This window comes from Callorhinus ursinus, unplaced genomic scaffold, assembly GCF_003265705.2.
Source record: "Callorhinus ursinus isolate GAN/ISIS: 27379988/994484 unplaced genomic scaffold, GSC_fseal_2.0 scaffold83, whole genome shotgun sequence".
NCBI lineage: Eukaryota > Metazoa > Chordata > Mammalia > Carnivora > Otariidae > Callorhinus > Callorhinus ursinus.
In genome coordinates, this window is record NW_027397145.1 from 1,376,571 (window position 1) to 1,390,356 (window position 13,786).

Consider the following 13,786-nt stretch of genomic DNA (forward strand, 5'->3'; position numbering starts at 1 on the left):
TCTCGCTGACCTTCAGGGTGGGCTAAGAAATAAGAAAGACTTGTAAACTGCCTGAGATTTGAAGGTATGCCTCAACATAAACAGCCCATCTGCAAAAACTGGGAGAGTTGTCTTTTGCTTATAGGTATTTAAGAAAATCTCTTTTAGGGGCACCTGGGTGGCTCAGTTCATTAAGCGTCTGCCTTTGGCTCAGGTCATGATCCGAGGGTCCTGGAATAGAGCCCCGCATCAGGTTACCGTCTCAGTGAGGAGTCAGCTTCTCCCTCTGCCTCTCCCCCTGCTTGTGTTCTATCCCTCTCTGTCAAATAAAATCTTAAACAAAACAAAAAACCTCTTAAAGACTTTTTTTAAAGCAAACCCTACACCCAACTTGGGGCTCAAACTCACAACCCCAACAAGAGTCGTACACCCTACCAACTGAGCCAACCAGGAGCCCCAGAAAAATCTTTCTTATTTAAATTTTTAAAAGATTTTATTTTAGGGATGCCTGGGTGGCTCAGTCGCTTGGGCGTCTGCCTTCAACTCAGGTCATGATCCTGGGGTCCTGGAACAGAGTCCCGTGTCAGGCTCCTTGCTCTCCGGGAGGCCTGCTTCTCCCTCTGTTTGCCACTCCCTCTGCCTGCTGGTCTCCCTGCTTGTGCTCTTTCTCTCTCTCTCTGTCCAATAAATAACATCTTAAAAAAATTTTTTTTATTTTATTGGGGCGCTTGGGTGGCTCGGTCGGTTAAGTGTCTGCCTTCGGCTCAGGTCATGATCCCGGAGTCCCGGGATAGATCCCCGCATCGGGCTCCCTGCTCAGAAGGGAGTCTGCTTCTCCCTCTGCGCCTCACCCCCTTGGTGCTCTTTCTTTCTCAAATAAATGAAGTCTTAAAAAAATTTTATTTATTCGTGAGAGAGATAGCTAAAGGGAGCACGAGCAGGGGGCGCTGGGAGAAGGAGAAGCAGGCTCCCCGCTGAGGAGGGAGCCCGATGTGGGGCTCAATCCCAGGACCGTGGGATCATGACCTGAGCTGAGGGCACTCGCTTAACCGACTGAGCCACCCAGGCGCCCTGTGAATAAAATCTTAAAAAAAAAAAAGAAAAGAAAAACAACCCTGGGGAAAGGAGAGAATCTAACTGCCAAAGATGCCATATTGCAATATTCAAAATGTCCAGTTTACAAAAAATTAGGAGGCATGCAAAGAAAAAAATATGACTAATACATAAACTTCACTGAGGAAGCCCAGACATTATAGACTTATTAGACTTTAAATTGGTACAAAAAACTAAAGGAAACCATAAGAATGAGGTCTCATCAGGCTTCCTGCTCAGCAGGGAGCCTGCTTCTCCCTCTCCCCCGCCCCATACCCCTACTCGTGCTCTCTCAAATAAATAAAATCTTAAAAAACAAAAACAAATGAGGTCTCATCAAATAGAGAACACTAATACAGAGAAATTATTAAAAAAAAAGAAAAAGAAAAAGAGGGATGTTTGGATGGCTCAGGCAGTTAAATGTCTGCTTTCAGCTCAGTTCATGATCTCAGGGTCCTGGGATCGAGTTCCACATCAGGCTCCTTGCTCAGCAGGGAGCCCGCTTCTCCCCCTACTTGTGCTTGATCCCGCCCTCTCTCTCTCTGACAAATAAATAATATCTTAAAAAAAAATAATTTCTGGAGTTGAAAAGTACAATAATGGATGCCTAAGTGGCTCAGTCTGTTAAGCGTCTGCCTTTGGCTCAGGTCATGATCCCAGGGTCCTGGGATCGAGTCCCGCGTCGGGCTCCCTGCTCTGAGGGGAGCCTGCTTCTCTCTCTGTCTCTGCTTCTCTCTCTCATGAATAAATAAATAAAATCTTTATTTAAAAAAAAAGTACAATAACTGAAATGGAAAATTTACTACATGGATTACAAAAGATCTGATCAAGGAGAAAAAAAATCAGCAAACTTGAAGGTAAGTCAATTGAGATTACTGAGCCTGAGGCAAAAAATAAAGCAATGAAGAAAAATGAACAGAACCTAAGAGACCAGTGGGGACCATCTAATGTACCAACATACACATAATGAGACTCTCAAAAGGAAAAGACAAGGAGCCAGAAAGAATATTTTAAGAATTAACGGCCCCTTGGGGTGCTTGGTTGGCTCAGTTGCTGATCTCAGGATTGTGGATTCAAGCTACATGCTGGTTGTAGAGACTACTTAAAAATAAAATTGTAGGGGCACCTGGGTGGCTCAATCGGTTAAACATCTCTTGGTTTCAGCTTGGGTCGTGACCTCGAGGTTGCTGGATGGAGCCCTGCACTGGGTTCCTCGCTGAGCACAGAGTCCACTTCAGATTCTCTCTCAAATAAATAAAATCTTTAAAAAATTAAAATAAAATCTTAAAAAAAAAAAAGCTCCAAACTCCTCAAACTTGATGAAATCCATGTTACTCTACATATCCAAGAAGCTCAACAAACTCTAAGATAAACTCAAAGTGATCCACATCAAGACACATTATAATTAAATTACGGAAAGACAAAGAGGAGAGAGAGAATCTCCAAAACAGGTGACCCTACATACAAGGGATCCTCAAAATGAGATTAACAGTTGATTTCACATCAGATACCATAGGGGCCAGAAAACATATTCAAATGCTGAAAGAAAAAAACAAAACAAAACTATTTTTCAAAAATTAAGGAGAGGGAGGACGCCTGGGTGGCTTAGTCTGTTAAGTGTCTGCCTTTAGCTTAGGTCATGATTCCGGGGTCCTGGGATGGGGTCCTGGGATTGAGTCCCGCCTGGGCTCCTTGCTTAGTGGGAAGTCTGCTTCTCCCTCTGCCTGCCACTCCCCCTGCTTGTGCTGACAAATGAATTCTTTAAAAAAAATTAAGGCGAGGGGCACCTGGGTGGCTCAGATGGTTAAGCGTTGCTTTTGGCTCAGGTCATGATCCCAGGGTCCTGGGATCGAGCCCCACATCGGGCTCCCTGCTTGGCAGGGACCCTGCTTCTCCCTCTCCCTCTACCGTTCCCCCTGCTTGTGCTCTCTCACTCTATCAAATAAATAAATAAAATCTTTAAAAAAAAATTAAGGAGAAATTAAGACATTCCCAGATAAATAAAAAGAATGAGAGGGGCATCTTGGTGGCTCAGTGGGTTAAGTGTCTGCCTTCAGCTCAGATCATGATGTCAGGGTCCCGGGATCCAGACCCCTGTGGGCTCCCTGCTCAGCAGGGAGTCTGCTTCTCCCTCTCCCTTTGCCCCCACCCGCCACTACCCGCTCATGCTCAGGTTCTCTCTCTCAAAGTCTTAAAAAAAAAAAAAAAGAAAGCGAGAGAGAGTGCACGCACGTCCATCACCAGTAGACCTATCCTATAAGAAAAGCTAAAGTGAGTCCTTCAGGCTGAAACAAGGACACTATACATTTAACTTGAATCAGAGGTAACTACACAAATTTGGAAATCAGTAATATGTACTTCTGGCTCTTAACTCCTTTTTATGTGATTTAAAAGACAAATACAGGCGCCTGGGTGGCTCAGTCATTAAGCGTCTGCCTTCAGCTCAGGTCATGATCCCAGGGTCCTGGGATCGAGCGCCACATCGCTTCTCCCTCTCCCATTCCCCCTGCTCTCACTCTATGTCAAATAAGTAAATAAAATCTTTAAAAATAAATAAATAAAAGACAAATACATAAAACAATAATTAGGTACCTATGTTAATGGGCACACAATGTATAAAGATGTATTTTGTGACAATAACATAAGGCGAGGGGAGGGGCAGTGCTATAAAGAAGTTTTTGTGTACTCTTGAAATTAAGTTGGTATTAGTTCAAATTTGATGTCACAAACTGAGGTGACTACTAGGAAAATAACTTTAAAAATACACAGTGAAGGATATATAGCTGTCACATATCATCATCCCATCTGGAGGCAGCCAGAAACAAACAGCTTCAAGACTCCAAAGAGCCAGTAAGCTCCAAGCTAGGAAAAAGCTTTTCTCCAAAACCAAAAACATAAGAAATGCTGGAAACACAAGAGTAGTATCTAATTTGCTTGAGTGATGTTTGAGGACACAAAGATAATGACTTGACAGATACAGTAAAAAAACAACTGGGAATGAAACCATGCCAATCTGTTGCTATCTTCTTTTTGCTCATGCTTCAATCTGACTATTTAAAACTGGCAGAGGGGGGCGCCTGGGTGGCTCAGTCGTTAAGCGTCTGCCTTCGGCTCAGGTCATGATCCCAGGGTCCTGGGATCGAGCCCCGCATCGGGCTCCTCGCTCCGCGGGAAGCCTGCTTCTCCCTCTCCCACTCCCCCTGCTGTGTTCCCTCTCTCGCTGTCTCTCACTGTCGGATAAATAAAATCTTAAAAAAAAAAAAAAACCTGGCAGAGGGGCACCTGGGTGGCTCAGTCGTTAAGCGTCTGCCTTTGGCTCAGGTCATGATCTCAGGGTCCTGGGATCAAGCCCGGCATCGGGCTCCTGCTCAGCAGGGAGCCTGCTTCTCCCTCTCCCACTCCCCCTGCTTGTGTTCCCTCTCTCGCTGTGTCTCTGTCAGGTAAATAAATAAATAAAATTAAAATAAATAAATAAATAATAAAAATTAAAAAGAAGTGTTGGATGACATATTTTAAAAGAAACTTTTAAAAGCACTAAAGTATTGGGGCACCTGAGTGGCTCAGTCAGTTAAGAGTCTGGTCTGCCTTTGGCTCAGGTCATGATCCCAGGGTCCTGGGACTGAGTCCCGCATCAGGCTCCCTGCTCAGCGGGGAGTCGGCTTCCCTCCCTCTCAAGTAAGTAACATCTTAAAAAAAAAAGAAAACATCAAGTTTGAACTAATACCAACTTAGTTTCAAGAGTACACAAAATTATGCTAAGTTAAAGAAACCCGTCACAAAGCACTACATATTATATGAAAGCTAAGGGATAACAAGGTTTCTAAACTGATTGTGGTGATAGACATACAACTCTGTGACAATCCTAAAAATCACTCTGCTGTGTACTTTAAATGAGATAAATGCAGTGAATTCTAGCTCAATAAGAACTACTAAAAAAACAAACTCATTGCCTACAGGGATAACTAGGTGGCAAGAGATATTTTGTTACATCTTTTAAATTTTGAATGGATTACCTATTAAAAATTCAACTTCAATAAACAAAACCCTTACTCTAATTCCACTGATTTTTTCTACTTTATTAATTTGTTTTTTACACTTTATTTTCCCTCCCCTCCTCGCTACTTAATTTCAGCCAACTTGTTCCTGTTTTTCAAGTTGACAAACATGTTCATTTTCAACCTTTCATTTAATAAAAATGGCTTATAAATTTCCCATATATACAGAATTTAGTTCTTACCAGTCTTAGGTAATTATAAATTATTTAATTTATAATGAACCAGAGATTATTTGGAAGAATATTTTTTTAATTTCCAAGTGGTTAAGGTTCTTCTGATTACACTTTGTTAACCTGATTTCTAGTTTAATTTCATTATGTTACAAAATACAGCCAGAAAAATCTTCACTTTTTGGAATTTATTACAGTTTTGTTTGCAGACAATTACGGTTTTTGCAAAATGCCCCTTGGGCCTAAAGAGCAAAATGTGTGATTTCTATATCTAAGGTACACATATACACAATCTTTTTCTACTTCATCTGTTAAATTCTGAAAGTGGTGTATTCAAGTTTTCTACTATAAAGAGATTACTTGACCCAGCTCATAGAAATTTATCATTTTGGGGGACGCATGGGTAGTTCAGTTGGTTGTTTTGCCTTCAGCTCAGGTCATGATCCCAGAGTCCTGGGACTGAGTCCCCCATAGGGCTCCTTGCTCAGCAGGGAGTCTGCTTCTCCCTCTGCCTGCCCCTCCATGTTTATATGCACCCACATGCGCTCTAATAATTTTTTTAAAATCTTAAAAAAATTATCATTTTTGAAAACTGATGCTTGGTTTTATGTCTTCCATCATAATTTCATGTTTATCTTTCTTACATTCTATTCCTGTACTTTATTTTCCTTTTTTAAAAAAGATTTTATTTTTAAGTAATCTCTACACCCAATGTGGGGCTCAAACTCACAGCCTTAAGATCAAGAGTTGCATGCTCTACACCAACTAAGCTAGCCAGGTGCCCCTATTTTATTTTATTTTTTAAGATTTTATTTATTTGTCAGAGAGAGAGCGAGCACAAGCAGGGGGAGAGGCAGGCAGGGGGAGAAGCAGGCTTCCTACTGAGCGGGGAGCCAGATGTGGGACTCAATCCCAGGACCCTGGGATCATGACCTGAGCCAAAGGCAGACGCTTAACCGACTGAGCCACTCAGGCATCCCTATTTTCCTATTTTTAAATAAGAGTTTTTAAAATTTCAGGTTTATTTTCCATAACTTACAAACTACTGAGGAATATCAGTTTTCTCCCCCTAGTCTGAGATATAATTGATATCAGCACTGTAAAGTTTAAGGTGTACAGCATAATAATGACTTACATCTATCGTGAAATTAGAATAGATTTACATAGATTCCTATTAATTAAAAACATGCTCTATACACCCTCAACCAATTCAAGACATTTAGAATGCTTTTCCTTGGGGCACCTGGGTGGCTCAGTCAGTCAAGCATCTGCCTTCAGCTCAGGTCATGATCTCAGGGTCCTGGGAATGAGCCCTGCATCCCTCTCCCTCTGCAGCTCCCCCTGCTTGTGCTCTTTTTCTCTGTCAAATAAATAAATAAAATCTTAAAAAAAAAAAATGCTTTTCTTTGTTCAGGGTATCCAACCCAATCCCTGCTCCCAGACAAAAACGTTAGAATGATTTTACTTACCCCATTTCCTTCCTCCCACTCCACCTCCCAAGTTTTGTGGAAATAATTTAAGCAGTGTTTATTTCGTACTACTTGGTTTTCTCTCAGGTATAGATTTTTTAGAAGAATTTCTGAACCAAACACTTAAAATTCACATTACTGTCTATTTATATTTTATTAGAGTCATTGCTCATCATTCTTTCTTTTATTCTTCATCTTCCCCTAACCTGACATCTTAATTTTGGCTTAGTATTTCTTCAAAAGGCTACCCGAAGATACTTATTTCTGAGCCACTGCATGTCTGAGAATATCTTTTGCTTTCATATTTGAGTAATATTATTAAATGAGACAGATTTACACCTGTCCTTTCTATTTTCTGCAAATATTCCAGCTTTCACTGTTTTATTCTTTCTTTTGTAAAGATCCTATTCAGGTGAGAGTCTAATATGAGAGCCTAACACTTAAATTCAGAAATTTCACCAGATTTTGGTTTGGTGAGAGCGGTTTTTTCCCTATTAATGCTGTCTGGTGCTTTCAATCCACAAGCTCACATATTCAGCTGTTTCTTCCCTTTCAAAATGCCTCTTCCACATAATGGTTTCTATAAAATTTTAAAATATGGGTATCATTTCAGTTTTAGAAACTTTCTCCCCTAGTTTCATCTCTTAGAATTTTCATTAAAATTCAAATAGAGGGGTGCCTGGGTGGCTCAGTCCATTAAGGGCCCAACTCTTAGTTTTAGCTCAGGTCATGATCTCAGGGTCCTGGGATGAGCCCTGTGTCAGGCTCAACACTCAGCAGGGAGTCTGCTGTCCCTCTTCCTCTGCCCCTTCTCATACTCATGCTCTCTCTCTCAAATAAATAAAATCTTACAAAAAAAACTTTTTAACACAGTTCTTTTTTCTTTAAGCTGACTCCACAGACACCTTTTCTTCCTTAACATTATTTGCATACACACATTATTATCATAATCAGTTGTCTCTCCAGCAGTTAGTGAGAGAGGATAAAGAAATTTCTGCTTCAGCTGTTTTCCACTTAAGTTTGTAAGCAGTACTGAATTTTTCATTTTAATGTTTGGCAGTATACATTAATAATTAAAAGCAGGGGCTCTGCAACCCAAGGGCAAGTTTTAACCCCTCCGTGTCTCAGATTCCCCATCTATTAAGTGGATAATAATAATAGTAACTAGGTACAGAGCCTGGTACATGACACTATTACCTATTTTGCTGCTTATATTAAACATTTAGAGCAATTAAAGGTTGCTGGAGCAAGGTATAAGGTAAAAAAAAAAAAAATCACATGTTCAAAAACCTGTAGAAGTGAAACAACATCACAGAATGAGGCCTTTCACCCTAATCTCAACTAGATATAACAAAGGTGATCTGGTGAGAGTAAGGATGGCTCAAGTACTGCCTATCATCACTACTGATAAAAGCTCAAAGCACATCAGAAATATCATCCTTATTTATAAAAACTGATGCAAAATATAAGCAGATGGGGCGCGTGGGTGGCTCGGTCGGTTAAGCATCTGACTCTTGATTTTGGCTCAGGTCATGATCTCAGGGTCATGAGACCCAGCCCTGCGTGGGGCCTGCACTTGTGTGTGGAGCCTGCTTAAGATTCCCTCTTTCCAGGGCGCCTGGGTGGCTCAGTCAGTTAAGCATCTGCCTTCGGCTCAGGTCATGATTCCAGGGTCCTGGGATCGAGCCCCACATCGGGCTCCTTGCTCAGTAGGGAGCCTGCTTCTCCCTCTCCTTCTGCTTGTGCTCTGTCAAAAAACTAAACAAAACAAAACAAAACAAAAAAACACATTCCCTCTTTCCCTCCTCTCTCCCAACCCCTCCACCTCCCTGCTCCTTCTCTCAAAACAAAAAACAAAAAACAAAGAATCAATAAATATAAAAATGCAAAAATAAAAGTTAAAAAAAAAAAAGAGCAGAAGCAATTCAAACCTCTAAACCCACACTATCCAATATGGTGGCCAGTAGCTACATATGGTTTTAAATCTAAGTTAATTAGAATTCAATAACATAAAGAATTTAGTTCTTTAGTTGCACTTGCCACATTTCAAGTGCTCAACAGACACATGTGCTTTAGTAGTTATCTAACTGGACAACACTGCTCTAAACAATAAGGAAATTTAGGGCGCCTGGGTGGCTCAGATGGTTAAGCGTCTGCCTTCGGCTCAGGTCATGATCCCAGGGTCCTGGGATCAAGTCCCGCATTGGGCTCTCTGCTCCTTGGAAGCCTGCTTCTCCCTCTGCCTCTCTCTCTGTCTCTCATGAATAAATAAATAAAATCTTAAAAAAAAAAATAAGGAAATTTAGAAGAAAAAAAGGAAAAAAGATTGTTACTATAACCGAAACTTAGGCTGTATCAAATGCAAATTAATAATGCACCTATGCAACAGGGTGGTTCAGATCACAAAGAGATAACTTGGACAACTTTAATCTTGGACTGGATCCGAATCTACGATATGCCACTAACCACCTAGAGGATTCTGAGTATGTCACTAAACCACAAGCAGCACAGTAAATTGGTTAAGAGCACATAATCTGTGGACTACTTGGGTCTGAATTCCAGTTCTTACCAGCTGTGCAACAGTGGACCAGTTAATTCACATCTATTACTTGTTATCTTTATTTTACAGTAGTACTTACCACCTAGAGCAGGTGGATATTAAATACTTGTAAAAGCACTCAGAACAATGTCTGGCATTACTAAGTGCTATAGAAATATGTACCTAATAAAATCTATTTTCTCAATTTCAAAATGGGCAAGATAAAACTTGCTCTGCCTATTTCATAGGTTATAATGAATACGTTTGTAAATTACAAGAATATGTAAAAGCACAAAAGGAAGGGAGCTGAGTCCTTATTTTCCACCTTCTTTCATCTCTCATAATGTCCATGAAATTGCTATGCTAACAGCATTTTATGATATTTTCTACTGAAACTGGAGCATCACTCTCTAGAGTCATAAAGGGGTAAACCTGAATAAGGTGTTACAGTGCTTACTGAAGGAAAAGCCTACTATCAACTTACTCTGTTCCAAAGAGGTTAGAGATCATCTACCTCAATTGGAGCTCCTTAAGAGCAACATGCAATATATTATAATAAAACCCTCCCAGCTCTCAAGACTTTAATCATCACAGGAGTTTCCACTGCCTAAAACCCATCCCTTAAAGAAAGAGATAAAAAGGCTGTCATTTTTGGAAAGTCACCTATCTTTATTTGTCGTAGACACTTATCCGTGAGAAAAGATTAAATTTTGTACAAATTCACAATTAACAAGGAGCATAAACAAGCTAATTTGCCCCAAATATCCTTTCACAAACTGGAATCAGCAGCACAAACCAGCAAACACTGGGAATCACATTAAAAATCCTTAGACCCTTATTTCCAAACATAACCTGCATAGGTTGAAATTTCAAAGGCGATTTTGAAGAAAACGAAGACCAACACCCGCTCAACTGCAATTTGTGAAAAATCATGCCACGAGACTACAATATTAGCTACACACGAAAACGGGAATTTGTCTTCTGTTGAAATAAATGTCAAAAGCTGTCAGCTGTTAGACTTTCTCCCACGGCAAATTAGAAACCAAATTCTTTCTAGAGTTTGAGGTTTCGGTGAGGTGATGGGGCTGCAAAATCAGGGAAAGCAAGACAAGAGGAAGCAGAAAAGGCCCCTTTTTGAGTCACCAGAAAATCACACTGCTGGCAGCTTCAACAAATGTTTTGAAAAAACAAACTTCACCGCAAGCCACATAATTTTTGTGGTAGTGGGCAGTAAGCACATAGTGGAAGAGAAATTTAAGAGGACCGGAATCCAAGAATACGAACTGGATGGGCCCTTAAAGTTCATCTGGCTCACAACCCTCCCGGAGTAGGAGTCCAGCCCTCCTAATCTGAGCATGGGAAACAATATAACTAAAAATAAGGAGTAAGTGAAGGTGAAGAAACGGGAGAAAGCCGATCAGAAAGGTACTGGCCCGTGGACGGTCACAGAATGCTCCCCTAGGACGCTCGCCAGCCCGCCAGTCCCTCCGCCCCTTTCTCTTCCCCCACCCCAGCTTCGGGAGCAGCGCGCACGCGCAGCAACTAAGAGCTGCGCGTGGCGACGCGCAGGCGTAAACTGGGGAGAAACAATGAGCTTTGTTGCCGAAGCGGCAGTGGGGGGCAGGGGAAAAGGGTACCAGTGAGGAGGTGAAGAAAGTGGAGGGGGTGGCGCACGAGAAAGTGCTATCCCGGCAACCCTCGCGCGCCACTGAAGACCCGGATAGAGTGCTGTGAGATCCAAATCATAAATAATAATGACAATGAGAAAAAAAGCGACGGCCATTTCTCAGAGAAGAAAGAGTCTAAGTCGGTCCCAGCTCATCCCTCGGACGCGACTAAAGGTGCAAGGAATAAAGGAAGCCATACGAGGCTTGGTGGCCAACAACCCGGGGGACCCTCCAGGCCCCTCAACCGTTGCCGAGGTGCTGTCCCTCGACCGCCGGGGTCGCCGCACCCTTCTGGCCGCTCCGCCCGAGGGAACCCCTCACCCAGTGCACGGCAGCGGGGACGGCAGCCAACGAATCCGGTCGGCCTCCGCGGATCTCCACAGGCAGCGCCGCTTCCCCGCTCGACGCGCGCTTCGCCCGCCGCCTCCCTTCTCCAGTCCAAACAAACACCCCAGTCCGGAAGTGACCTCACTTCCGCCCCGCCGGCTCCGCCCCCTCGTTCTGTCAGCGCTGCTCTCTGAGGCCACTAGAGAGCGCGCGAGAGAACGCGCGACCCCAAGGTTTTCTTCGTATCCCAGGCTGCACGCGTATGCGTGCACAACGGCCTCTTCTGCGTGCCTGGCGGACGCGGGGTTTACGGGAAGTCCTGTTGCGTTCCCTCTGGGAAACACTGGAGTTAGGCGAACTTGTGCCCCGACACCCGCCCATCCTTCAAGAATGTTGGCATGCAGTGAGTGGGGGATCTGGGGGCTGAAGAATACAGATCGCAGCGGTTATCTAAAATAACACCAAACAGGAACGTCTGGATAAGGACAGCGCATTCACACACGCGCATACACACCAAACATGATACAGTGTCACACTAACAGTGACACGCACCCAGTGACATCCAGAGGTCCTGACACAGACCCATAATAGGGAAACAGCAGACAAATTCACATAAGGATACGATCTATACAACTCCCTGAATTCAGACACGTTCGGGCACACACACTTTCAAATGATGAATATTTGGTTCCTAGGCAGCCTATGGCAGCTTCTTTGGGGGTAAGGGAAGAAATACCCTGTCCAGAGATAGTATAGAAGGGTGGGACCTCAGGTCCAAAAGCTTCCTAGTCCATGATCCTGAATACACTGCCCCCCACACATTACTTTAATCCTTGCAGTCATCATTGGCAAGCCTCAATATACGTATTTTACTGATACTAACCAAAGTACGTTATATAGTATGTGTGAAAAAATTTGGATGTTTGAGTATATATACAGTATATTTATAGGAATTTTTTTTAAAGATTTTATTTATTTGAGAGAGAGAGAATGAGAGAGAGGACGAGAGGGAAGAGGGTCAGAGGGAGAAGCAGACTCCCTGCTGAGCAGGGAGCCCGATGTGGGACTCGATCCGGAGACTCCAGGATCATGACGCGAGCCGAAGGCAGTTGCTTAACCAACTGAGCCACCTAGGCGCCCTACATTATATTTAAAAGAGGACACACAAAAAGTAATTTCTTACCTTTGGGGAAGGAAAATGAAGGAGTGAGATTCACCTTTTTACTCTGGTAAAATTTGAATATTAAAAAGCACATAAGGGGCACCTGGCTGGGTCAGTCTATAGAGCATGCAACTCGATCCTGGGGTCGTGAGTTCAAGCCCCACATTGGGTGTAGAGCTTACTTAAAAAAAAGAACAAACATGCTTTTAATATCTACTAAAACTAAGAAAAGTGGTTCCCTCCATGGGAAGGAATCCAGAAGAGGGCTCACTCATCTTTAGGTCCATTACATTCATTGAAAGTCTGCTTAAAAAAAAAGTCTGCTTTAAGTTGGTTTTCCAAAGGCCCAAAGAAGTGAGAACACAGTTGTTCTGTCATAGCCCCTGGGTGAACCTCTTTGGCCACATTTTCAGATCTGTAGCCTAAACTGGGAGGAAGGGTTTGGCTTTGATGCTTGCTGAGCAAACAGCTCTGGGAGGAAGGAGATGGTGCTGTTTTACAGGTCTGCAGAGTATGATTCATCCAAGGAACCTGAAAGATAAACTATCAACCTGAGGCTGTAAGAGGTATGAACAGGAGGAGGGAGGAAAACAAAATCAAAATAGGTGGAGTTTACATTATCTGTAGTTGACCAGACACTCAGAAGCTAATCATGAAAAGATTAGAATTTGTGACTTAGTAAACTACTTAATATACATTGAAAAATTATCTTTGATAAATCCTGGTGTGTGTGGGTTTTTTTTTTTTTAAGATTTTATTTATTTGACAGAGAGAGAGACAGTGAGAGAGGGAACACAAGCAGGGGGAGAGGGAGAAGCAGGCTTCCCGCGGAGCGGGGAACCCGATGTGGGGCTCGATCCCAGGACTCTGGGATCATGACCTGAGCCGAAGGCAGACGCTTAACGACTGAGTCACCCAGGCGCCCAGTGTGTGGGGTTTTTTTTAAAGATTTATTTATTAGAGAGCATGCACAGGGATAAGGGCAGAATCTTCAAGCAGATTCCCCACTGAGTGTGGAGCCCAACTCAGGGCTTGATCCCATGACCCATGAGATCATGACCGGAGCCAAAACCAAGAGTCAGATGCCCAACTGAGGGAGCCACCCAGGCACCCCAATCCTGGTTGGTTTTTTTTTTTTTAAGATTTTATTTATTTATTTGAGAGAGAGAATGAGATAGAGACCATGGAGGGGGAGAGGGTCAGAGGGTGAAGCCGACTCCCTGCTGAGCAGGGAGACGGATGCAGGACTTGATCCCGGACTCCAGGATCATGACCTGAGCTGAAGGCAGTAGCTTAACCAACTGAGCCACCCAGGTGCCCCATGTT

At 42.9% G+C, this 13,786-nt stretch overlaps 1 protein-coding gene across 1 annotated transcript in view; it reads right to left on the minus strand.

Annotated features, from left to right (window-relative positions):
* PAIP2 (poly(A) binding protein interacting protein 2) overlaps nucleotides 1–11,449 on the minus strand; it is a 21,767-nt gene extending 10,318 nt beyond the window's left edge. Inside the window, exon 1 of the mRNA XM_025852182.2 lies at nucleotides 11,293–11,449. The gene's annotated coding sequence lies outside the window, so the exon portion shown is untranslated. The remainder of the gene's footprint in view (nucleotides 1–11,292) is intronic.
* Nucleotides 11,450–13,786: the final 2,337 nt, after the last annotated feature.